This window comes from Anomaloglossus baeobatrachus, chromosome 5 (genome assembly GCF_048569485.1).
Source record: "Anomaloglossus baeobatrachus isolate aAnoBae1 chromosome 5, aAnoBae1.hap1, whole genome shotgun sequence".
Taxonomy (NCBI): Eukaryota; Metazoa; Chordata; class Amphibia; order Anura; family Aromobatidae; genus Anomaloglossus; species Anomaloglossus baeobatrachus.
This window is the reverse complement of record NC_134357.1, coordinates 436,454,167-436,479,234: the sequence shown is the minus strand read 5'-3', so window position 1 is coordinate 436,479,234 and position 25,068 is coordinate 436,454,167. Positions and strand designations below refer to the sequence as shown.

The window sequence follows — 25,068 nt, the reverse complement described above, 5'->3', positions numbered from 1 at the left end:
TTAGCTTGGTCCGGGGCACAGTCTTATTCTGCGAAGGTCTCACTCATGTCTCATAAAGCAATTAGCAGGTAATAGCCTCAAATAAAGCAACAACGACTATTTCCGAGCCATGAAGCGCCGGGTCAGCGGCATGCCTTTTTTTGTATTGCCTTAGCCAATAAACTGAGCCAGTATGAAATGACATTGCATATCACCTCTTGCTCGGGTTGACAGTGCCAAGGCTGCCCAGCTGCTGTACAGTCTTGAATCTCACCAACTTCTCCGTCCCTAGCCCAGGCTTCAGGAACACCTGTATGTGATTAGTGAGCCAAGCATGGGCATCAAGGTGGCACATCTTTATAAAAATAATCAATCAAAGATGGCTACAAGAAATTGCAAAGACAGATGTCTGTAAATATGGATGAACAAAACTATTTTTTGATTTTCTTCACTGGTAAAACTAGAACCTTTATTCCTTACAGGTAGAGATGAGCGAACAAGAGGTACAGTTTTTGAACCGAACCCCAAATTTAAAAATCAAGGTTCGGAGGCTTTACATGTGAACAAAAGTCGTGAGAGCAAAGCTTTGCCCAGGTACGCTCAATGCTCAGCCCAGTGCGAGACGCTTGCAATGTTTGTACGGCGCACACTGGGGGTAACAACAGCGTGATCGGATGTAGTGTGCACCAAACAAAAAAAGTTTGAAAAACACCACTCACCCTCCCCTGGAAGTGATCTTTTTTTGGCTGGCTGTATGTGGGCGGAGACCCAAACTACCAATTAGTGACTGGATCTGGGGTTTGGGGGAAGATCGAGCCTGTGGAGCTAGGCTCGTTTGCTGCCGGCGAACCGAGCCTCAACGGATCCGCTCATCTCTACTTACTTGGATCCTGTAAGACATGCATGCCATCTTCCAGAAGGTACAAAGAAAAAAAGGAATCTTATTTATTGTTATCATAGACAAGGGTATCCATTTTCCTCGCCATAAATAGCACCAGGCATTCCCATGAGAAGGGTTTAGTATGGCTACTTTCCCTGGAATGGGGTAGAGCTGCAATAACAAGACAGACTAGAGTTGTCCTACTTGTCGAAAACGAAAAAAAAAATAGTTTTTAGAAATGTCAGACAACCCCTTGAAAGGTTTCCTTTAATATTACTGGCGTTCCAATCTCCTGCCAGCAGTTGGAAGACGCAGCCGACAGATCAGGTGATATTGTTGTGGAGGCAACTGTTTGCCACCCGCCAAGGCAACAGTATGGTACCTAAGCCTGTGCATGCAGACAAGGCTTAGGGTATCACACTGTTACCTTGGCAATAACACTGCTCGATAAGTCTAATCCGTATTCCGCCGTCAGATTTAATCTTCTATCAGAGGACAAGAACGTTGGCAGTATTGTAGATACCCTTTAAAGCGGACCTATCACTTCTGAGAAAAACACAAAAAGTGACAGTAGATGATATTATAAGACTTTTCTTAATTATATGTCATTAGAAAATCAGATGATTTCCTTCAGAATTACAGAGACGCAGGTTTTACTCTCATTTTACCAGAAGGAGTGCAGAATCTGGTGACAATCCTTCTCTGCGAGGTACCAATTGTGGAGGGGTAGATGATCCAATACAACGTTGGAAAGGTATTTGGAGCCTTGTATCCAGATCTTACAGGCTTTGACGAGTCTGCTCTAAAGAATAAAATGTAATAATCTGTTCGCATAATTATAAATTTAACAGAAGTACAAATGTCGTAAATTAATTCACCACTTCATCTCAATGCGGTGCAAATCAACAACATGTGAATTGGGTGAAAATTTTCCTCCTCTACTCTCAGGAGCCTGAACTTTACATGATAAGGAATATTGTCATTTGTCAACGATGTAATAACATGCCCCTGTGTACTCACATAAAGGAGGAGGATACACTTTTTTTCTAAAGGGTTAATCTGCATGGGGACAACGGACATGGCTGTTTCATAAAGGGAAGCAGTCACCAGGTTTTTGACACCTAATCTGAGAGCAGCATAACGTAGAGACAGAGTGTCACGACGACTTTGGCATAGCGGAGAACCAGGGCTCCTAAACTGTCCCTCAAGCTAGGGAACCCTATGCTATCCCTAACCTAAGGAATACTACTAATGGTGGAGAGCCCTGAGTCTCCTTCGTGGCCCTGCTCATGACCAGTCCTGATCTAATGCCTCCTCCCCCTTCCCCCAGGGAGGGACGAGACAGGAGTGTATTGAAACCACAGATAAAGACAGACAATAAACAAAACTCTGTCACACAGTACGCACATACACAGGATAAGACAATAAAAGTCTCAGGAGGAGAAGAAGAGCAAATAAAGCAACAATGACCATAGACACCTCCCATTACTAATCTAGGGCTTAGTGGCAGCTGTGGGCTGACATTAACCCCTTATTATTCCGATTGCCATTGCACTAGGGCAATGAGGAAGAGCCGGGTAAATTGCTAGGACTATCGCATCTAATGGATACGGCAATCCTGGGCGACTGCATGCTGCTCTTTTTAGGCTATGGGGCTCCCAATAACCATGTCTGTCTGGCTTTATCTTGGCTGGATATCAAAATTGGGGGGACTGCACACAGTTTTTTTAATCTATTTATTTAAATAATTTAAAAAAAAAGCTGCCTACCGTTCTTCTAATTTTGATACACAGCCAGGATAAGTGCAGGGCTGGGGACTGCAGCCTGTAACCGTATGCTTTATCTGTGCTGAGTAGCATAATATGGGGAGACCCAACGTCAATTTTTTTATTTATTAATTTTACTGTACTTATCGTAGACCCACAGATGGTGTCTGTGATTGGAAGCGTCAGACATGCTGTCACTCAGCATGGGGGAGCGTCTGACTGCAACCAATAGAAGATGCCAGTAGGCGAGGAAAGCAGTGCATATTCAATGAAGGTAATGAGTGGTCCACGAAGTGAATGAGCGGCTGCAGGAGCATACAGCCGCGCCGATGACTCAATAAGTATGTAGCACTTGCTCTTACCCCTTTGCAGCGGATTATGCTCCTCATAGATTATATGGGGACCAGCATTCGGCCAGATACCAGGGATCAATCCCCCGTCAACTCCGAGTCGGCAGGGGATTGATTTGCGAGTCCTCCCATCACTAGTGAGGCGCAGGGACAAAATGCAAAAAGAATTGACATGCTGCATTTATTTGTTAGAAGTTTGTGCAAATAAACTGCAGACAAAAAAAAACTACAATGTGCACACAGCAAATCTGAATTCTCATATACTTGCTGGGAAGTCAAAAGTGAGAACTTTCTGACGACAAACCTGCACCAAAAAACGCGGCAAAAAACGCAGCGTGCGAATGTAGCCTAAGCACAACTTTCACCAGAGAGAGTCTGGTATACTGGCCGACATGGAATAAGCTATGGCTGGCATGGGTACAAGAATTCCAACAGAATAAATAGGAGGGGAGCAGATGTGATAGGTTTCCCTACAACGTGTAATTAAAGGTGCAAGCAGACCAGCAGAGATTTATTCTTGTTAACCTGCCTATGAATCAGCACACAGCAGGTCAACACTCGAGTCTGCCTGTGTTGATCCCAGGCACCAGAGAAACCACTGGGCTGAGTGTCAGAATCCGCAATCTGAACAGTGTCCAATGCCGCCATGACAATCGCTTTCTAAACTTATTAGTGTAGTCTTGATAAAACAACTGTTTTATCAGCAGGAAGTTATCATTAGAGGACTAGTAAACCTGCTGCTTGGTAGTCCTTGATAATTATGAGCTCTGTCTAAGGGGCACTTTGCACACTACGACATCGCAAGCCGATGCTTGTGATGCCGAGCGCGATAGTCCCCGCCCCCGTCGCAGCTGCCATATCATGGTGATAGCTGGCGTAGCGAACATTATCGCTACGCCAGCTTCACATGCACTCACCTGCCTTGCGACGTCGCTCTGGCCGGCGACCCACCTCCTTATTATGGGGGCGGGTCGTGCGGCGTCATAGCGATGTCACACGGCAAGCGGCCAATAGAAGTGGAGGGGCGGAGATGAGCGGGACGTAAACATCCCGCCCACCTCCTTCCTTCCGCATGGCTGGCGTGACTCGCAGGACGCAGGTAGGAGATGTTCCTCGCTCCTGCGGCTTCACACACAGCGATGTGTGCTGCCGCAGGAACGAGGAACAACATCGTACCATCGGTCATTTCCAAATTATGGAAATGCCCGACGCTACACCGATGATACAATTACGACGATTTTGCGCTCGTTAATCGTATCAAAAAGGCTTTACACACTACGATATTGCCTGCGACGCCGGATGTGCGTCACTTTCAATTTGACCCCACCGACATCGCACCTGCGATGTCGTAGTGTGCAAAGTGCCCCTTACACTACCCCCACCTCTGACAGGCAACTTTCTGTGTACACTGTACATGGAGAGAAAGCTGCTAATCATATACAGAGTTCAGATACCTGCTAGATCTGCACCAGATAAAACACTGAATTCATGAAAATTACAGCAAGCAGCTCAATAAGTGATACATCGCTGGATTCACGAAATCTGTCTCTACATAGGCGGCTCTTGGAGTAGCAAAATCCTAGTGACATTCCTTTCAAAGGGCTAATCTACTAGAAGATGAAATAGCTATGAAAGGAGCTGTGATAGGTTTTACCTTTTTCTCTATTATTGTATCTATTACTTCTAGCATCCTCCTCCTCCTGCTGCTTCATAATACACAGAAATCCATTCATCCAGCAATTTCATATATCCTGCATCCAATGTGAAGTAAGACAGCAGCAACGCTCACTTCTGGTTTACATTCATTCTCCCCTCACAAACTGGTATCCTCCAGCTCAAAAGTGAAAGTCTCCCAAAGCTGTGAAAATAGTAAGGCCCCTTTCACACGTCAGTGATTCTGGTACGTTTGTGCTTTTTTTTAAACGTACCAGAATCACTGACATACGCAGACCCATTATAATGAATGGGTCTGCTCACACGTCAGTGATTTTTCACTGCACGTGTCTCCGTGCGGCGTACCCGCGTGTGCGTGATTGCTGCACGGAGACATGTCCATTTTTTTCTGGCATCACTGATGTCCCACGGACCACGCAGTGGTGTGGTCCGTGAAACACGTGCCAGAAAAAAACGTGCTTTTAAAATAAAAAACATTTTAACTCACCCGGCGTCCAGCGATGTCCTCTGCAGCCCGTCCTCCCTGCTCCTTCTGTGCCGGCTGATTACTGTCGCGCATATTCATATATGAATATGCGCGACACAGCCGACCCGGAAGCAGCTCCTGCAGGGGTCAGCGCCGGCCGGATGCTGCGTTGCGGGAGCGATCAGCACCATGGACAGCGGGAGCGGGCGCAGGTGAGTGAATCTCTAAGTGCAATCACGGGCCACGAAGAACGGAGCCCGGATTGCACTTAGACAACCCACGTGTGCCGTGATTTTCGGCACATGCAGGGACATGTGCGTGTTTTACACGCCAGTGAAAAACGTCTGTGTTTTTCACTGACGTGTGAAACGGGCCTGACACTGAGGATTTCTTTTTTTTACTTTTCCTAATTATAATATTTCAGAAATTGTTACATTTTGGTTTCCTTTTATCTCATGAATGAGGTAATAGTTTTTTTTTTAAATATTATTACCTGGACTACGGTTTCTTTCCATCCTTCTTTTTCCATGTGTTTTTGCCACTTTGCAGATATTTTACATTTTGAAACCAATTATATAACAAAGCAGATTTTTCTCTAAAATGTATCCTACTTAGTTACACCCAATGTGTTCATCTCTCACTACAAGAGCTAAACAACGCTCCATAATAACAGAAGGAGTTGCAGGGGGTGACCATTAAAGTCATCTGAAAATGGTACACAGCTCAGCGTTTCCGAGCCTGGTAGTCTTCTTATAGTTTAATGTCATTACATTACCTGCTGCAAATAATTGCTACAAATGTATCCTAGTCTTTTCATCTGTGATTCCTTCTTAACTAAAGCATCACAGCGGAGAAGATGACAGATTCCCTCTAATTATATGTATTTATTCCGCAGTGACTTTGCTCACATCTACAAGACAAATTCACAGAAAACAAATATTTTTTAAAGCTTCTAGATTTATTTTCCATACACTTATCAGTTAATATTGCTAGGTAATATCTCACTTTATTACCCGCTTTGTGCTGTTATATTCGGCCATGTAATGTCCTTTGTCACAATGATCTTCTCTGTGACATCATAACATGCTTTGTAAGATCTGCTATCACTATTACCTGCTGTGAGGCAGTTACAGATGTCATATGAAGGTCACGTTTCCCCCAGAATGTGCTTGGAGACCCCGTGAGACCGACTGGAGTGTGCTGTAGTCACAGTCACCATTGTGAGTGCAACATAAAATAAAAGAGTATGGACTTGGTCATGATATTTGACCAAGTATTTTGTTTAATTAAATCAATTAGGGTTTTTATTTTTGGAGAGGTTTGGCAGTGGGACGAACTCTCCCTCCAGTCCGGGTTTTGCAATAAGCCCATGTCTGGGGAATACATTTAATCCTGCAGAGCACAGCAGGGTGTGACTCACTTTGGGGGATCCACACTGATGAAGCAGTATGTGCTATGTGAGAGCTGGCCAGCACTGAATTATCTGGACATTGTTTGGACTGCATTTCTTTACATGAACCGGCTGCGCTCCGGATTCAGGTCTTTAACACTTCATGGTGTGCATAAAGACTGTTGATTTGAACAAGAACCTGGGTCACTGCCTCACTAGACTGGCTCTAAGATGCCGCTACCTTAGGCCTCTTTCACACGTTCGTGAAAAACCACGCACGTTTTTCACGGACGTGTCAAAGGTGCATTTTGCCCTCCGTGAGCCGTGTTTATGGCCTACGTGTGTTCTCCGTGTGTTATCCGTGATCACACGGAGAACAGAAACTTTTTGCTCACCTGTCCCTGGCGTCGCTGTCCGTGGTGCTGATCTTCAGTCTCCGGTCCTGCTGACTCCCCGCTGCTGCTGCAATTTCCGGCCGCAGTGAAGTAAATATTCAATGAGCATAATGAGCGGCGGTCGGAAGCAAGTGACAGCAGCAGCAGAGACAGCAGCACTGGAGAAGGTGAGTAAAGTTTTTTTTTTTCTCAAACACGTGTGTTTTCTCCGGCGCGTGTCACATGGCACAGCTCCATGTGGTCCGTTTGCATTCCGTGTGACACCCGTGATGCCGGAGAAAAACAGACATGTTGACTTGTGGAGCACATGGACACATGTATGCTCCACACATACACACGGTCCATGGCAGAACACGCACATGAGCGCAGAGCCATTGATTTTAATGGGTCTATATGTGCCCGTGTCTCTGTTAAGTCAGGAAAAGGAACAAACACGTACCGGAGACAAGGACGTGTGAAAGAGGCCTTACACTGCTCAGTGACATCATATTCCTGTAATGTCCTCTGTCATCATTACCTGCTTTGTGACATCATATACTGCTCTGTCATACCTTTTATCATTATTACCAGCTCTGTGATGACCTATACAGTTTTATAATGTCACTATTATCTGTTCTGCGATATCTAATACTGCTCTGTAATGTCATTAGTCATCATTACATGCTCTTCGAAGTCGCATAATGTTTTCTAATATCCTCTGCCGCGATGTTGTGACATCATATCCTGCTTTTGTAATATTCTATGTCACAATTATCCACTTTATGACATCATATCCCGCTCTGTAATGTCCACAGTCATTTGTACCTACTCTGAGAAGTCATATACTGCTTTGTACTGTCTTCTCTCACAATTACCTGGTCTTTTCCATAATACACTATATCCTCTGCCACCATTACCTGCTACTTGGCATAACATACTGCTTTGCTACATACTAGAAACAGGGTCATTTTTAAAGTCATAATTAGTGATGAGCGAGCATTACTCGAGTGCTCGGTATTCGAATTGAAAAGGCCCGAAACTTGAGCATTTTTCCGGTAGACCCTCTCATGATGTTTCCATTCCATTTGATGGAAACCAGGCTCAAATTGAATGGAAACACTATGGGAAAGACTCCTGGATACCTCTCTGGCTCTCAGGTCACTGCTGGGAACAATGTTGTCAGAAAAGTACGGCACTTTTACGGAGTGACAATAAAAAAACGAAGATAACATGGATTTTACAAGAAAGAAATGTTAGGAAACATTCTTTCCTGTAGAGTGACATGTATAAAAGGCAGATTTAAAAAGTGAGAAAAAAACACCTCTTCCACTCATCCCATAGGCTATGTTCACACGATGCATTTTTGCACTTTCTCACTGCTTTCAATGTTGAAAAAAGCTGCAAAAATGCTGAAAGACTTGTAATGTTGCTTCTTTAAAAACAGTTTTCCATTTGTCAAGAAAAAAAATATACTCACAGCAAAAAAGAGGGCAACCAGTCCAGTTAGCCCAGGCCAACACATCCAATGATGGAGCCTGGCCTCTTAATACGGCCGTGCATAGTGGAATCTCTGTCCCTTGCGTGCTGCAGTGGGTAGTGTCCGAGTAACCCACCTAATCTAATAGTAAGGGCGTTGTAATAGGTTGCTGGCTGGATACCATGCGCATACGAGTGTGAACAGTGCCCTATGCGCGCCACTAGTGTGCAATTTAACTTGCACCTGTGAAGTGTCCATCATGTTGGAGGTTTGTCTGTATCCTGTTTGTGCATTGGATGTGTTGGCCTGGGCTCAGGGCCAGATTAAGGTTGGTGGGGGCCCCTGGGCAGAAAATCTGGTGGGGGCCCAATAACGTTAACAATTTTAGCCGTAACAGTAGAGCACGCACTGTAGCATTTAGATATAAATACTGCACCTCAGTCTCACATTCCCCCTTCTCAGCATACTGTGCCCTCCTCAGCATACTGTGCCCTCACACTGGCCACCTTGCTGCCCCTTCTCTATACTGCACCTCAGTCTCACATTCCCCCTCCTCAGCATACTGTGCCCTCACACTGGCCACCTTGCTGCCCCTTCTCTATACTGCCTATGTCCTTCACTATCCAGTCACTATACTGTACCTCCGTCTCACATTCCCCCTCCTCAGCATACTGTGCCCTCCATACTGTGCCCTCACACTGGCCACCTTGCTGCCCCTTCTCTATACTGCCTATGTCCTTCACTATCCAGTCACTATACTGTACCTCCGTCTCACATTCCCCCTCCTCAGCATACTGTGCCCTCACACTGGCCACCTTGCTGTCCCTTCTCTATACTGCCTATGTCCTTCACTATCCAGTCATTATACTGTACCTCCGTCTCACATTCCCCCAGCTCAGCATACTGTGCCCTCACACTGGCCACCATGCCGCCCCTTCTCTATACTGCTTATCCCCCACCACTACCCAGTCTCTATTCTATGCCCCTCACACTTTTCTTTCCCAATACTGTCTACTTACAATTTTCTCCCACCATACTGCTGCCTCACACTTTCCAATGGTGCCCCTTTGATAAATATGCAAATATGCCGCATGCCCCCCAAAGGTACGCCCCTGCACAGTGTACAGGAGAATACATGACTGGTACACGCAGGGCCGGCTCCAGGTTTTTGTGGGCCCTGGGCGAAAGAGTCTCAGTGGGCCCCATCCACACATAGACATGCACAGATACATACACATACAGGCATACATACACATATATATTTAAAGAGAAATTCACAAAAACACATATAAATAGACATAAATCTAGACACAGTCATATACACTGACATACATAGATGACATACACAGATCATACACAGATACACATCATACATGCACACACAGACACATTTTTATATTTTTATATATATTTTTAATATTGGGAAGCCGGCAACAGTCTCATTCACCTCCCCGCTTGTCTCCATCCAACTCCTCCTGGGCATGTGTCTGTGCCACGCTGATTGGTGGCAGTCACTAACAGACATGGCCGCACATAGAGCACACTAACACCGATGTATATACACATCACATGAGAGGCTGGGGACATACACATTACTGGGGGGGCATAAATATTACTAAGGAAAGGGGTATGGAGCAATGGGGGGCATACAGCTCTAGAGGGGGGCAGTGGCTCTGAGGTGGGGGGGACAAACAGCTCTGAGGTGGGGGGGTGACATGCAGCTCTTAGGGTATACAGCTCTGGGGTGGAAGGGACATACAACTCTGGGGGTATAGTATTATGCAGCCTCAATATTCCTCCATATAGTATTATGCAGCCCCGATATGGCACTATGCAGCCCCCATATGGCACTATGCAGCCCCCATATGGCACTATGCAGCCCCCATATGGCACTATGCAGCCCCCATATGGCACTATGCAGCCCCCATATTACAATAAGCAGTCCTCATATAGTACAATGCAGACCCATATAGCAGTAGGCACCCTCATGTAGTATACAGCCCCCATATGGCACTATGCAGCCCCCATATGGCACTATGCAGCCCCCATATTACAATAAGCAGTCCTCATATAGTACAATGCAGACCCATATAGCAGTAGGCACCCTCATGTAGTATACAGCCCCCATATAGCACAATGCAGACCCATATAGCATTAGGCATCCTCATGTAGTACACAGCCCCTATATAGCACAGTGCAGACCCAGATAGCATTAGGCATCCTCACGTAGTACACAGCCCCTATATAGCACAGTGCAGAGCCAATAGCATTAGGCATCCTCACATAGTACACAGCCCCTATATAGCACAGAGCAGACCAGATAATATTAAGCACCTTCACATAGTACACAGCCCCTATATAGCACAGTGCAGACCCTGATAGCATTAGGCATCCTCATGTAGTATACAGCCCCTATATAGCACAGTGCAGAGCCAGTTAGCATTAGGCACCCTCATGTAGTATACAGCCAGTATATAGCACAGTGCAGAGAACCAGATAGCAATAGGCATCCTCATGTAGTGTACAGCCGCCATATCATTTAATGTACCCCCATGGTCGTCTGGCCACAGTGATTGTACATACTCATTTCTCCTCGTTCCCCCGCTGCTCCGGTCTCCTCGGCGCGTCCATTGCTGTCGTTCGACCTATCAGCAGGCGCGCAGTGATGACGTCACCGAGCTCCGCTGCAGAGCTGTCAGAGCGCCAACAGAGACAGTGAGGAGAATCATGAGAGAGAGCCGCCCAATCTCATCATTGCTCTCAATTGTATCGGCAACTGCGATGCCGATACAATTGAAAGTGCGATCCTTGGCGGGGGGGAGGCTGGTGACAGCGCTAGCACTGGGCCCCCTGACTAGCGGTACGCCACTCCTGCCACCGCGATTGGGCCCCCCGGCAGCTCAGGGCTCCGGCATTTGACCGGGTTTACTGTGATACAGACACCAGATGTTCTACAATATACACATTATATGCCATCTGATGTGTGTACACAGTATATCACACTGCTCTGTACACTGGATGTGATATATAATGTACACAGTATATCACACTGCTCTGTACACTGGATGTGGTATATAATGTACACAGTATATCACACTGCTCTGTACACTGGATGTGATATACCATGTACACAGTATATCACACTGCTCTGTACACTGGATGTGATATACCATGTACACAGTATATCACACTGCTCTGTACACTGGATGTGATATACCATGTACACAGTATATCACACTGCTCTGTGCACTGGATGTGATATACCATGTACATAGTATATCACCCTGCTCTGTACACTGGATGTGGTATCCCATGTACACAGTATATCACACTGCTCTGTACACTGGATGTGGTATCCCATGTACACAGTATATCACACTGCTCTGTACACTGGATGTGATATACCATGTACACAGTATATCACACTGCTCTGTGCACTGGATGTGATATACCATGTGATAAGGCCGTAATTTAGGTTGATGCAATCTAATCATGCATCCCTCTTAAACTGTCTGCAGTCCAAATTATGAGTCACTCGTGGTAGCATGCATTACCCTCTCTTTCACTCACACCAGAGAGACGTACTCAGATATGAATAGAAAGTAAGACTGATTTATTCCCGGAAGTGTTACAAATATATATAACCTTATTGGCTAGGTGCCAAGAATACGTAACACGTCTCCTATTGGATAAAGTAGAACAGCTTATTCTGTGATATACAATTTACTGTAATGTGCTTGGTTCCTCATTTATATTAAGCAATGTCAGCATGATTCACTGGTCACAAGAATAGCCCAGACTGTCTGAGTTTGATGTCCAAATACAGAACTAGGTGGGGTACACAGTCTGAAACAGCATCTTAAATCTTGTCCTTTATGGATATCTCCAATGATAATTCTTATATACTTATATACTCATAATCGCATCCCTAACAGTCCCCCCTTTGGAGATAGCCAAAAAGTCTTTCCTTACGTTTCCAGGTCTATTGATCTGTCCTAATGCTGATGGTTACCTCACTCACATACGAGATACCCCATCCCTTGTGGATGAATCTCCCCACCCAACAGACTATGCATAGGAAGCCAGATCCTGATCGTATTCTCTAGACTGTCCTCATGGCTATGTTCCGCTGGCCCACGTTATTCAGGAAGGGGGAACGTGGCAGTAGTCCTCTAATGGGCTAATATTTATCAGGGTTGGTTTCTCTCAGAGTCTCATGCTCCTCAGTCCTCAGGCGGTAATGGTGGGACATCAAAGGTGGGATGTAGAGTCGTCTTCCAGTCCACATGCTTAGATATCATCATCCTGGCACAAAGTATCGGGTAGAAGAGGGAAGACAGCCATCTCCTGGTCTCAGGCAGGTCCGACATCTTTGTAGTGGAATGCATGGATCTTCGTCCGAAGAAAAAGAGTGAGAGAAGAGAGAGAGAAAGAGAGAGAGAAAGATTGAGAAGAGAGGGAGAGAGAGAGAGGAAAAGAGAAAAGAGAGAGGAAAAGAGAGAGGAAAAGAGGAGAGAGAAAAAGAAAAGAGAGAGAAATCTAGATCTGGTTGGATCTGGAGGAGAAAACTCAAAAACGTGTATTAGGCACATGTTTAAACAAACAAAAGCTTAGTTGAAGTATCTGGGGGTACTTCTAAACAGGATTTCATAGGGTCTCAACCTAGCGGTCCCTGCTGGGGTGTGTCTGACACTGAACAATGCAAGGGGAAGACTCTCATGCCCTTGCTTTCTACACTGCCCCATCCTCCCAACCTTCCCTCTATTCTGTGGCTGGTATGGGGTGTGTAGAGTCAGTTCTGTGTCTAAGGCCTGCCATATCTCTTTGGCTGGCAGTGAAAGCAGGTCACTAGCCACTTTCTATGGTCTCCGGGAGCCCACAGCTGCACCCTATCTCAGTCCTTTTCTTCTTCTGGGACTTGCTCTTGTAGGGTCAGGACAACGTTTTCTCAAGACTTTCCATCCTTCCTTTCTTCTTCACATCTGGGTCATTCGAAAAGCACAGATTGACTGACTGTTTCTCTCGCAAGTGGTCTTGGGGCTTCTTTGGATGTTCTGTCAGTGAGGGCACTTCTTACTGCTTCCCTTGACTCCTCTAATGTAGGCCTCAACCCTGCTCACCGCGACCCTGTCTGGCAATAGCAAAGCTTCCATCCGTTCTTCTATGGCCTCATGGCGGCGTACAGGTTCATTGGCAGTGATCAAGTCTCTTGCCCTCCACAGAGTAGATGCTGGCTGCCATCTTGCAGGCTTCAGCGAGAGCACATACATCTGCTTCTTCACAGACAGGCATGCGGGTAGCGACTGCTCTATCAGCACAGCGTCTTCTGCTACCAGCACCATACCCATGTGGAACCGTCTTCTTGATGCACATCTTGATCCATCCGCAAAGGTGTTAAGTCAGGGTCCAAAGGTGTTAAGTCAGGGTATCGAATCCAGAGTTTCAGCTATGCCAGAGTCGACTACCTCTTCCACCAAGGTGTCAGAGGTGGGACACTCCCCCCTTGGAAGAGGGAGAAGTTCAGCAGGATTAAGGACCGCACACCGGGAGTTGGTGACTTTGTCAGGGAGCAGTGATGTCATACGGGCACTGATCTTCAACTGGTGCTTTAGGTAGGTGTTCAATCTGGCTGAGTAGTGTTCAAAGGACTGCTATCTTCTTCCATGGCAAACATGTAGAATGACTTCTGGGCTGGAGATGACGTGATGATACTCTTCAGGTGACTGTAACTGTAACTCAGGTGACTGTAACTCAGGTGACTGTGACTGTAGCTCATCTGTATGTGGGGTGATCTTGTAAGCTGCTAGATTCATCTCCATACGTCTTGCCATTTGAAGGAGGGTGTCCTGGTCTTTACCAGCTGTAGTTTACATGTGGGCTCTCGGAGACCTGATACAAAGGACTATACCCAGGTTTGTAAGAAAGAGCAATGAGTGTAACTTGGGGTCAGGAGAACACTGAAATTCTAAAAACTAAGATCCCCTAAAACCCCAGGGAAAGAGAAAAGAGCACAAGAGGGTTTGGAAACTACCAAGCAGCACCCCCTGACTACATCTACACAACTAGGAAAAAGCAGTGGAGCGTATCTACTCTACCTCTCCTGTGCTGACCCTGTAACTGGGGGCCCTGCACTCTCCCTCATCCCGACGGTAGACCTGATGGTGGTCAGGGCCGAGCCTCCAGCGTATCCCTATCTCCTGTCAGACCCTGCAAACTAAGACACAAAGGATTACTGGGTGCTGCCAACGAAAAACTCTAATATATGTCAACTCCTGATGATCAATGTCCCCTTGGGACCACATGAACCTCCACCCTCTCTATCAGGGAACTGAGATTGTGCAAGATATCAGGCAGGATAACATACAAGTGAGAATATCTCAAACCAGGCTAAGCAGCAACTGCCATAGGCAGAAAAATATTCACTGTCCACCAGGACTAATAGTGAGCAGTCTATATGGTCTACTAAATTGTATAAAACGGAGTGTGTGTTTCAGGTCCCTATATCCCCCCTCTGCAGTCCCTGCTTCATCAGCAATAAACAGAGCAGTGGCTGTAGCTGCTAAAACAAAAATAGGGAACTGGGTGTCGGCTGGACTAAAATGGCGTCTAAAGATGAACTATGTAGTGTCTGAGTTAAAACGTCCACTAAAGATAATTACCGATAAGAAACAGCCGCTAAAAGAGGAAGTAGGTGTTGGCCAAAAATGGCGTCTGAAGAGTCCTGGGAGGGACATGTATTGTGACATCTACATTCAGGAGGTATTCAATCTGTCACCGGGAATATGGATTATATAGGGACCCCTGGGCTGACCCTGTAACTAGGGACCCTGTACTCGCCCTCATCTCGACGGTAGACCTGATGGTGGTCAGGGCCGAGCCTCCAGCGTATCCCTATCTCCTGTCAGCCCCTGCAATAACTATCCCCATACCATACCCCACCCAGGGCTGAGTAAAACACTGAGTGACAGAAAGAAATCTACATTCAGAACAGAAAATAATGGAATAATGGGGTGGGCTTACGTGGACACAGTGCTCCACAGACAGGTAAAATACACATAGCGTATTCAGTGTCAGCTAACCTCCCCCCCTTTTGGGAGAATTCTCCATTTCAACATACGTACATTCACAGGACACTGAAATAGAAACTAACACTTCCCTTTTTTTTTTTTCTTTCTTTTCAACTCTCCTACGGTGTTTCACACCAAAAACTGCGTACATTATACATAAAACATCTTCCAGTGTCACTTGGGTGATAAGGTACATACACCCTCACTGCAAACCTGGCTCCATTACTGGCCAGAAAGAATCCCCAGCTTTAATCTGGGTGAAAACATCCTTCAGGGAAAACTATATATGAGATATTATGTCAGAGAGAGAATTCACGATATACATACACCTCCATGAGAACGGTCTATCGAATACTCAATAATTCCGATTAAGACCAAAGTTTAGGGGTCTTCCCCAATGTATTCAATTCTAGGTAAGAATACATTGACATCCACTAAAACAAGACCAGTGAGTACGCATACAACGTTCAACTCACTGCTTAGCATGAAAACCGTACCAGGTAACAGTCAGGGCTCTTTCACCCACTTGTTCCTTAACACTGCACCTGTACATCAGGTCCAAGGTATCAAACATCAATTATTGATGACACGTCACTCATAGGTGTATATATCTCAGTGTTCCTTCACAAGGACTGCAGCCTCTTGGGGCTTCCATGTCACATTTTAGGGCTTTCTTGTCTGGGACTATCGGAATAATGGTGCGATGCCATGTGTGGCCTGACGTCCTCAAATAGGACAGCACCTGTGGTTTACCTCTACTAGGGACAGTGTTGGTGGTGGGGTGGATCATTGTTAAATCATTGTCATCTTCCTGACACCCCTCGGTGTCTTCTGCTGCTCCAGCAACAAATAGGCCAGTGGCCTTGGGACTTAAGATGGCTGGAAAAGGGAACTGGGTGCGGCCCAACCTGAAATGACGTCTGGGCAGGCTAGGGAGGGCGTTTGGTGGGCAGGGGGACAAACTACACAAGTCCAACCCTCTGGGGACGACTTATAAGGAGGGGGGCGTTGTTTCCTAATGGGCTTGGCCACTTCCTGAGATGCCATTTTCTGATCTGGTGCAATATAGAAATATCTACCATCTCTATCCCATTCCTCTTTCCAGGCCAATCTTTTAACGTCCTTTGACGTTCTATACCATGCCTCAGCATCCATAAGGAGATCTTTATCTTTCAAGATCCCTCGCTTGTTTAACAAAACATCTTTCCATTCCTTCTCGTTCGCTTACTAATTCTTCTGCCGTTAACTTGACAGGTGTGGACTGATTAGACCCCATGCTTCAAGGGTATACGACCCAAAACTAACACGTCAATCTGGATGTCTGCTATGCCGTAATCCACTTCCTCTTCTGGACCAGCGATTTTACACATCCACAGAATACACAGAATACACAGAATTTCTATCTCAGTCCACAAACCAGGTTGTCCTACCAGGAAGGGGTGATAGATACTAAATTCACCCTCACTATCTCTTACTTCATGTACCAGCAACCTCTGTTCACACTATATACACCTTATTTGAACGGTCCGTCCAGAACATCAATAATACTGTTTAAAACCAAAGTCAAGGGATTTTGCCAATGTTCCTCCTACCTAGGATCGCGGAGAACATCAAATACAGTCAGGGTCTCACCATGACGCTGTACCGGCCAAAACCAATCCCCCTATCGTCTCCTCTCTGTGGAAGACGCACTAGGATACAGTCAGGGTCTCTTACCGTAACTCTGTACCTAGCCTTCAGTCTTTATCAATTACTGACTATCAACCGGACACGTTACCCACACCCGTGTATACTCTATATACTCAGACAGCATACTTCAAAGTACATCTTCAGAGTTTTTTTTTCCTTCACTCAAAGACAGCTCTCACTACATTACGTGACACTTCCTCTTTTTGCATAAACCAGTATATACGAACAAAGCACACAGAACTTCACGGTTCTCGTAACCAGCAAGTACTCCACCTGCTGCAAATAGACAGACATCTCAACAGGTAGACACAGGTCAATACAATGACATAACAATAAGGACACTATATACACCATCCAGGTGGCTGATCTCACCTGCAGATATAACCATATATATCCATATATATGTATCCAGCGTATATCACAACTTCCTCATTTTCCTATACTTTCAACTCAGAGAAAAACGAAACTATAGAACTTCTGCTTTTCTCAAAGAGCAGACAAAAACCACATTACATAAATTACAGACAGCTTAAGGTGAACCTGACCACCTTGGTGTGAGATCTCTTAGGACGGCTTATCTCATGCGAGATGGCGGTCATTAGCTGTCTAGACTGGGACAGCCCAACCCCCCCTTCGAAATGCAAGTACACGCAAGAGGTTTGCAAGGTGAGATTATACAAAGGATCTCACCTGCAGCTGGAGTTGCGCAATTCTCCACCTCTCGTGTAGTTGCCTTCCGACTGAAGGTGTCAGCACGGCCGTCCGCCATCCAGAGCTCCGTCCTAAGGTTCGTTGGGCGCCAAATGATAAGGCCGTAATTTAGGTTGATGCAATCTAATCATGCATCCCTCTTAAACTGTCTGCAGTCCAAATTATGAGTCACTCGTGGTAGCATGCATTACCCTCTCTTTCACTCACACCAGAGAGACGTACTCAGATATGAATAGAAAGTAAGACTGATTTATTCCCGGAAGTGTTACAAATATATATAACCTTATTGGCTAGGTGCCAAGAATACGTAACACGTCTCCTATTGGATAAAGTAGAACAGCTTATTCTGTGATATACAATTTACTGTAATGTGCTTGGTTCCTCATTTATATTAAGCAATGTCAGCATGATTCACTGGTCACAAGAATAGCCCAGACTGTCTGAGTTTGATGTCCAAATACAGAACTAGGTGGGGTACACAGTCTGAAACAGCATCTTAAATCTTGTCCTTTATGGATATCTCCAATGATAATTCTTATATACTTATATACTCATAATCGCATCCCTAACACATGTACATAGTATATCACCCTGCTCTGTACACTGGATGTGGTATCCCATGTACACAGTATATCACACTGCTCTGTACACTGGATGTGGTATCCCATGTACACAGTATATCACACTGCTCTGTACACTGGATGTGATATATAATGTACACAGTATATCACACTACTCTGTACACTGGATGTGGTATCCCATGTACACAGTATATCACACTGCTCTGTACACTGGATGTGATATATAATGTACACAGTATATCACACTACTCTGTACACTGGATGTGGTATATACACAGATATACAATGCCCTGCACTGATCACACCTGGGCCTACAGGACCTCACATATTCTATATGTAATATGGGCCACATAGTGTAATGTGTGCTGCAGGCTCAGATGTGATCAGTGCAGGATTCTGTGTAGTGATGTCTCTGCTGAAGATCAGTGTAAGTTATTGCAGGGGACGGATGAGGCCGATGACCCGGCACTGACAGCCCGACCTGATCTGCAGCAGGTCACACTCCTGCAATAACTCACACTGATCCCGCCGGCAGAGCTGCCGCTGACACTATGAAATCCCGTCCTGCTCCCTCCTCACTGCAGCCTCCTGCCCGGCACCATGATGGATGACGTCACTCACCATCATCCACCGAGGCCTCTGCTCCGGTCCTCCCACAAGCTCCTGTACGGCACGAAGAAGCAGCAGCGCGGTGACGTCATCCTTGCAGACTCAGCCCACACAGCGTGCAGTGGGCGTGTCTGCAGCATAGTGATGGCCGGATTGAAATTCTCTTAAAGGTACAGTGTGGTCCTGAACCTTAATAAAATGGCGCTCACACTGATGGTGGTGGGGGCCCCATCAGAAGCTCTTGTGGTGGGGGCCCCTGGGCTGAAGCCCCGCCTGCCCCGCCTATAATCCGGCCCTGCCTGGGCTAACTGGACTGGTTGCCCTCTTTTTTGCTGTGAGTATATTTTATAATACATTTTTGGGGGAGTTTTTATCTCCTCTTTTTGTTGCTATTTTTGATATTTATCAGTGTAGTGACCCGCAAGCGTGAGGATCCGTGATGAGGATTGCGGGCTTACGTACATTGGCCAATTTACAAACTAATACCTCATATATATTTTCTATGTATTTTTTGCACTTTTTTATACGGGGTGCAGCCGGGCCTCTTAATACGGCTGTGCATAGTGGAATCTCTGTCCCTTGTGTGCTGCAGTGAGTAGTGTCCGAGTAAGGGCTGCTTCTCACTTGCGAGTTTCTCGCAGTAGAGCAATGAGAGAAAATCTCGCATTGGAATCGGACACATGTTAGTGAATGATTCAGCTCTCATCTGCGATTTTTTTCTCAGTCCAAATCGGACTGAGAAAAAAATCGCAGCATGCTGCTTTTTTGCGAGTTTCTACTGCGAGTCTCTCCAATGCAAGTCTATGGGAGCGTGTAAATAATCGGATGTCACGGGACGGCACTCATACCATCCTTGTGACATGCGATTTTCTAAATACATTTCTCGCATGTTTCCTAAAACACTGGAAACGAGCGATGTCTCACAATGTCTGTCAATGACTATTCTCTGTCAGTCGGGTCTCTCCCTCTCGGTCTCTATTCTCTCTCTGTCGGTCCGTCACTATCTCTGTCCCTCTCTCACAGTCTGTCGGTCATTTTCCCCTCCTCTCTCATACTCACCGTTCCCCGATCCCCGGCGCGGCGCTGCACGGCTTTCTCACTGCTGCGGCGGCTTTTACTATTGTGAAAAAGCCGGCCGCTCATTAAACAATCTCGTATTCCCTACTTTCCCCGCCCACAGGCGCCTATGACTGGTTGAAGTCAGACACGCCCCCACGCTGAGTGACAGGTTTCTCACTGCACCCAATCACAGCAGCCGGTGGGCGGGTCTACACTGTGCACTGAAATAAATAATTAAATAATTAAAAAAAAACAGCGTGCGGTCCCCCCCAATTTTAATACCAGCCAGATACAGCCATACGGCTGAAGGCTGGTATTCTCAGGATGGGGAGCTCCACGTTATGGGGAGCCCCCCAGCCTAAAAATATCAGTCAGCAGCCACCCAGAATTGCCGCATACATTATATGCGACAGTTCTGGGACTGTACCCGGCTCTTCCCGATTTGCCCTGGTGCGTTGGCAAATCAGAGTAATAAGGAGTTAATGGCAGCCCATAGCTGCCACTAAATCCTAGATTAATCATTGCAGGCGTCTCCCCGAGAAACCCTCCATGATTAATCTGTAAATTACAGTAAACACACACACACACACACCTGAAAAAATCATTTATTAGAAATAAAAAACTCAAACAAATTCCCTCATTAACAATTTAATAAGCCCTAAAAAGCCCTCCATGTCCGGTGTAATCCACGGACCTCCAGCGTCGCTTCCAGCTTTGCTGCATGGAGGTGACCAGAGCTGCAGCAGACACCGCCGCTCCTGTCACCTCCACGCAGCAACTGAGGTGAGTAGCGCGATCTGCTGAGGTGTCACTGAGGTTAATCGCAGCCATCGCTGGATCCAGTGACAGCGGGTAACCTCAGTGACAGCTTAGCTGATCGCGATACTCACATCAGTTGCTGCGTGGAGGTGACAGGAGCGGCGGTGTCTGCTGCAGCTCCTGTCACCTTCATGCTGGAAGCGACGCTGGAGGTCCGTGGATTACGCTGGACATGGAGGGCTTTTTGGGGCTTATTAAATTGGTAATGAGGGAATTTGTTTGTTTTTTATTTCTAATAAATGATTTTTTCATGTGTGTGTGTGTGTGTTTATTTACTGTAACTTACAGATTAATCATGGAGGGTGTCTCATAGACGCCTGACATGATTAATCTAGGATTTAGTGGCAGCTATGGGCTGCCAATAACTCCTTATTACCCCGATTTACCAACGCACCAGGGTAAATCGGGAAGAGCCGGGTACAATCCCAGAACTGTCGCATCTAATGTATGCGGCAATTCTGGGCGGCTGCTGACTGATATTGTTAGGCTGGGGGGCTCCCCATAACGTGGAGCTCCCCATCCTGAGAATACCAGCCTTCAGCCGTATGGCTTTATCTGGCTGGTATTAAAATTGGGGGGGAACGCACGCCATTTTTTTAAATTATTTATTTATTTCACTGCACAGTATAGACCCGCCCACCGGCTGCTGTGATTGGTTGCAGTGAGACACCTGTCACTCAGTGTGGAGGAGTGTCTAACTGCAACCAATCATAGGCGCCTGTGGGCGGGGAAAGCAGGGAATACGAGATTGTTTAATGAGCGGCCGGCTTTTTCAAAATAGTAAAAGCCGCCGCAGCAGTGTGAACGCTGTGCAGCGCCGCGCCGGGGATCGGGGATCGGTGAGTATGAGAGAGGGCTGATAACTTCAGTCACTCAGGAGATTAGCGGTCACCGGTGAGTCCTTCACTGGTGACCACTAATCAGGACGCGGCACAGACAGAGCCGCAGCATGACAATGAAGTCGGGTGAAGTTCACCCGAGTTCATTCTGATTGTGCGGCTCTGTCTGTGTCTGCTGTCATCTGCCATTAAGCTCTGCTGCATGGCTGTCTGTGTCTGCTGTCAGCGGCCATGTAGCAGCGCTGAATGGCAGATGACATAGTAAAAAATACACATTACACACGCATTACACACGCTAGTAAAATCATGAATTTATTCAGAAAAAGCATCGCACTTGCGTTGCACTCGGACCTAACGTGAACTAAAATCAGCCGAGTTTTTTTCAGCCTAGTCGGACTGATTTTACTCGCATAGATGTGTTTCCAAACTAACCCGCCTAATCTAATAGTAAGGGCGTGGTAATAGGTTGCTGGCTGGACACCATGCGCATACAAGTGTGAACAGCGCCCTATGCGCGCCACTAGTGTGCAATTTACCTTGCACCTGTGAAGTGTCCATCATGTTGAGAGGTTTGTCTGTATCCTGTTTGTGCATTGGATGTGTTGGCCTGGGCTAACTGGACTGGTTGCCCTCTTTTTTGCTGTGAGTATATTTTATAATACATTTTTGGGGGAGTTTTTATCTCCTCTTTTTGTTGCTATTTTTCAAGAAAAAAAATACAATAATGTGCATTAGATTTATGAAATTTTATAGCCTTTGCTAGTACTGTAACAAGAAGCTTTTCATTTGCATCAAACTCAGGAAAAAGCACTGCAAAAAAATGCAGCAAAAATGCAATGTGTGAACACAGCCTTAATAGCCGGGCCATCTTTCACTGTATTTCAATGTATTTATTTAAAAGAGGGATTGCAATACACCCTGGAAGACATGTAGAGGAGATCCTCAGAATAATTTTTTTGACAATTTTAAAAAGAGTAGAACTTTTACAGTGGTAAAGTCTATGCACTAAGCACAAGGCCTAGCAAAAATTTAAAGGGGGAATGCAATACATCCTGGGAGACATGTAGAGGAGGGCCTCAGAATACATTATATACTAAGTGCAACGCCTAGCACAAATTGAAAGGAGGGATTACATTACACAATGGAAGACATGTACAGGAGAGCCTCAGAATAAATTTTTTGACAATGTTAAAAAGAGTGGGACTCCTACAGTGGTAAATCCTATGCACTACGGTAAATACAAAGGCTGAAAAACATTTACCTGTGGGTGGTGTGTGTGTGTGTGTGTGTGTGTGTGTGTAAGTAAAGGTATTTTGTGAGGTAGGCCACTAAAAAATTATGAAGGAGTGCATCGTACCCATCCATTGAAAAATTAAGAATTAGGGTCAGATGATCACCCTGTTCATATGGTGGAAGAGGAGAAGGAGGGTGTGCAGGAAAGAACTAGTGTAGCAGGTGAGGGAAACCCCGATGGAACTAGGACCCGCAATCCTAGGTGTCGGTAGCACCTGAGGCGGTCCCATGACCGACTCAGTCCTGACCTTCACAAGAGTCACCCAGTGTGCTGTCAAGAAAATGTAGCATCCCAAGCTATAAGCACTTATCTATGTGACGGTTTTTAAGCGAAACTTCACAGTAGGCAGGGGTGGCACACCGTATTAGTGTCAGCTGGGGACTGAGTACCAATGGACGGCCTATGCACTAAGTGCAAGGGCTGAAAAACATTTAACCGTGGGGGAGATATATATTGAAAATTTTCATAGTAGGCCAGCAAAAATGCAATGTGTGAACACAGCCTTAATAGCCTTGAAGCCTATGTACTAAGTGCAAGGCCTAGCACAAATTTAAAAGGAGAGATTACAATACACAATGGAAGACACATAAGGGAGAGCCACAGAATACATTTGTTTAAAAAGACTAGGACTCCTGCACAGGTAAGGCCTATGTACTAAGTGCAAGGCTTGGCACTAGGTGAAAAACATTTACCTGTGGGGAGTATACATATACAGTATATATATTTTCTCCTTCGCTCCCCACATTCGTTCATGTCACGTCTAACTCAAAAACATCTCTAGATTTCAACCTTTTCTTAAGGCCCCGTTACACGCTACGATTTATCTGACAATATGTCGTCGGGTCACGGTCTTTGTGACGCACATCCGGCATCGTTAGCGACATCGTTGCGTGTGACACCTAAGGGCGACTACAAACGATCTTAAAAATAGCGAAAATCGTTGATCGTTGACACGTCGTTCAGTTTCAAAATATTGTTCGTCGTTTCGAACGCAGCAAACATATTGCTACGTTTGACACCCTGCCAACGAAGAACAACATCGTTCGTGCGTCCGTCATCAGCGACACGGGCGTGTCGTTACGTGCAATGCTCCACGCCTCCTCCGCTCTGATTGGTGGTACCAACTGCGTTCTGATTTGGCAGCATGGTTGATAAGGCGGACACAAATTGTAGGAGATTCTGACAGTATTGGAAGTTGGAGCGTGTAGAGGGTGAGGCAATCACACACCAGGGTGTATGCTATGGACAATTATACGCCTCTGTCGTTGCCAGAATCATTGGGAGGAATGCTGTGTGACGTTGTCCACACGACCGCCTTGGTCAAACAATATATCGCTGAACGATGTTACGTTGTTTGTGAGATGGGTACGTGTGACCGCTACAAAACCACCTATGAGCGATCTCGGCAAATCGTAGCAACGATCTGGGCGTGTCACATTGCTAACGAGATCGCTAGTGATATCGTTGTGTATAAAGCGGCCTTTACCGTTGACTCTGCAAAAACTCTTACTGTTGCTCTTATTCATTCTCGCCTGGATTACTGTAATTCCTTACTAATTGATCTCCCTGTTAATAAGCTCTCCCCTCTCCAATCCATTCTGAATGCCGCAGCCAGGATCATTTTCCTCTCCAACCGCTTCACTGATGCCTCTGCTCTGTGCCAGTCATTGCACTGGTTGCCCATCTGCCAGAGAGTCCAATATACTGTAAACTTATCACTCTCACCCACAAAGCTCTCCACAGTTCCGCACTGCCACACATCTGCTCTCTCATCTCTATCTATCACCCTACCTGTACCCTGCATTCAGCTAATGACCTATGACTGACATCCTCAATAATTCGAACCTCCTACTCCCATCTTCAAAATTTCTCACGAGCTGCTCTTGAACACACTACCAAGAACAATCCGATTAATTCCCAACATCCACACCTTTAAGCGGGCCCTAAAAACGCATTTCGTTAGACTAGCCTATCACCTCACCTCCCTGATCAAATCTAATCCCTTTCTACCCTTCATAAAATTTACTTCCAATTCTTGTCTCCT

The 25,068-nt window shown here is 45.9% G+C and overlaps 1 protein-coding gene and 1 long non-coding RNA gene across 2 annotated transcripts in view; both read right to left on the bottom strand.

The window, feature by feature from the left end:
- The window catches only part of CDH4 (cadherin 4), a 1,210,640-nt gene that overhangs the window by 270,762 nt on the left and 914,810 nt on the right, over positions 1-25,068 (bottom strand). The gene's annotated exons all lie outside the window — the stretch shown is intronic.
- Positions 11,949-18,387, bottom strand: LOC142311729 (uncharacterized). The gene is made up of 2 exons (XR_012754291.1): positions 17,485-18,387; positions 11,949-12,748 (listed from the first exon to the last, which is right to left on the bottom strand). It is a non-coding gene; the product is annotated as an uncharacterized LOC142311729 (long non-coding RNA).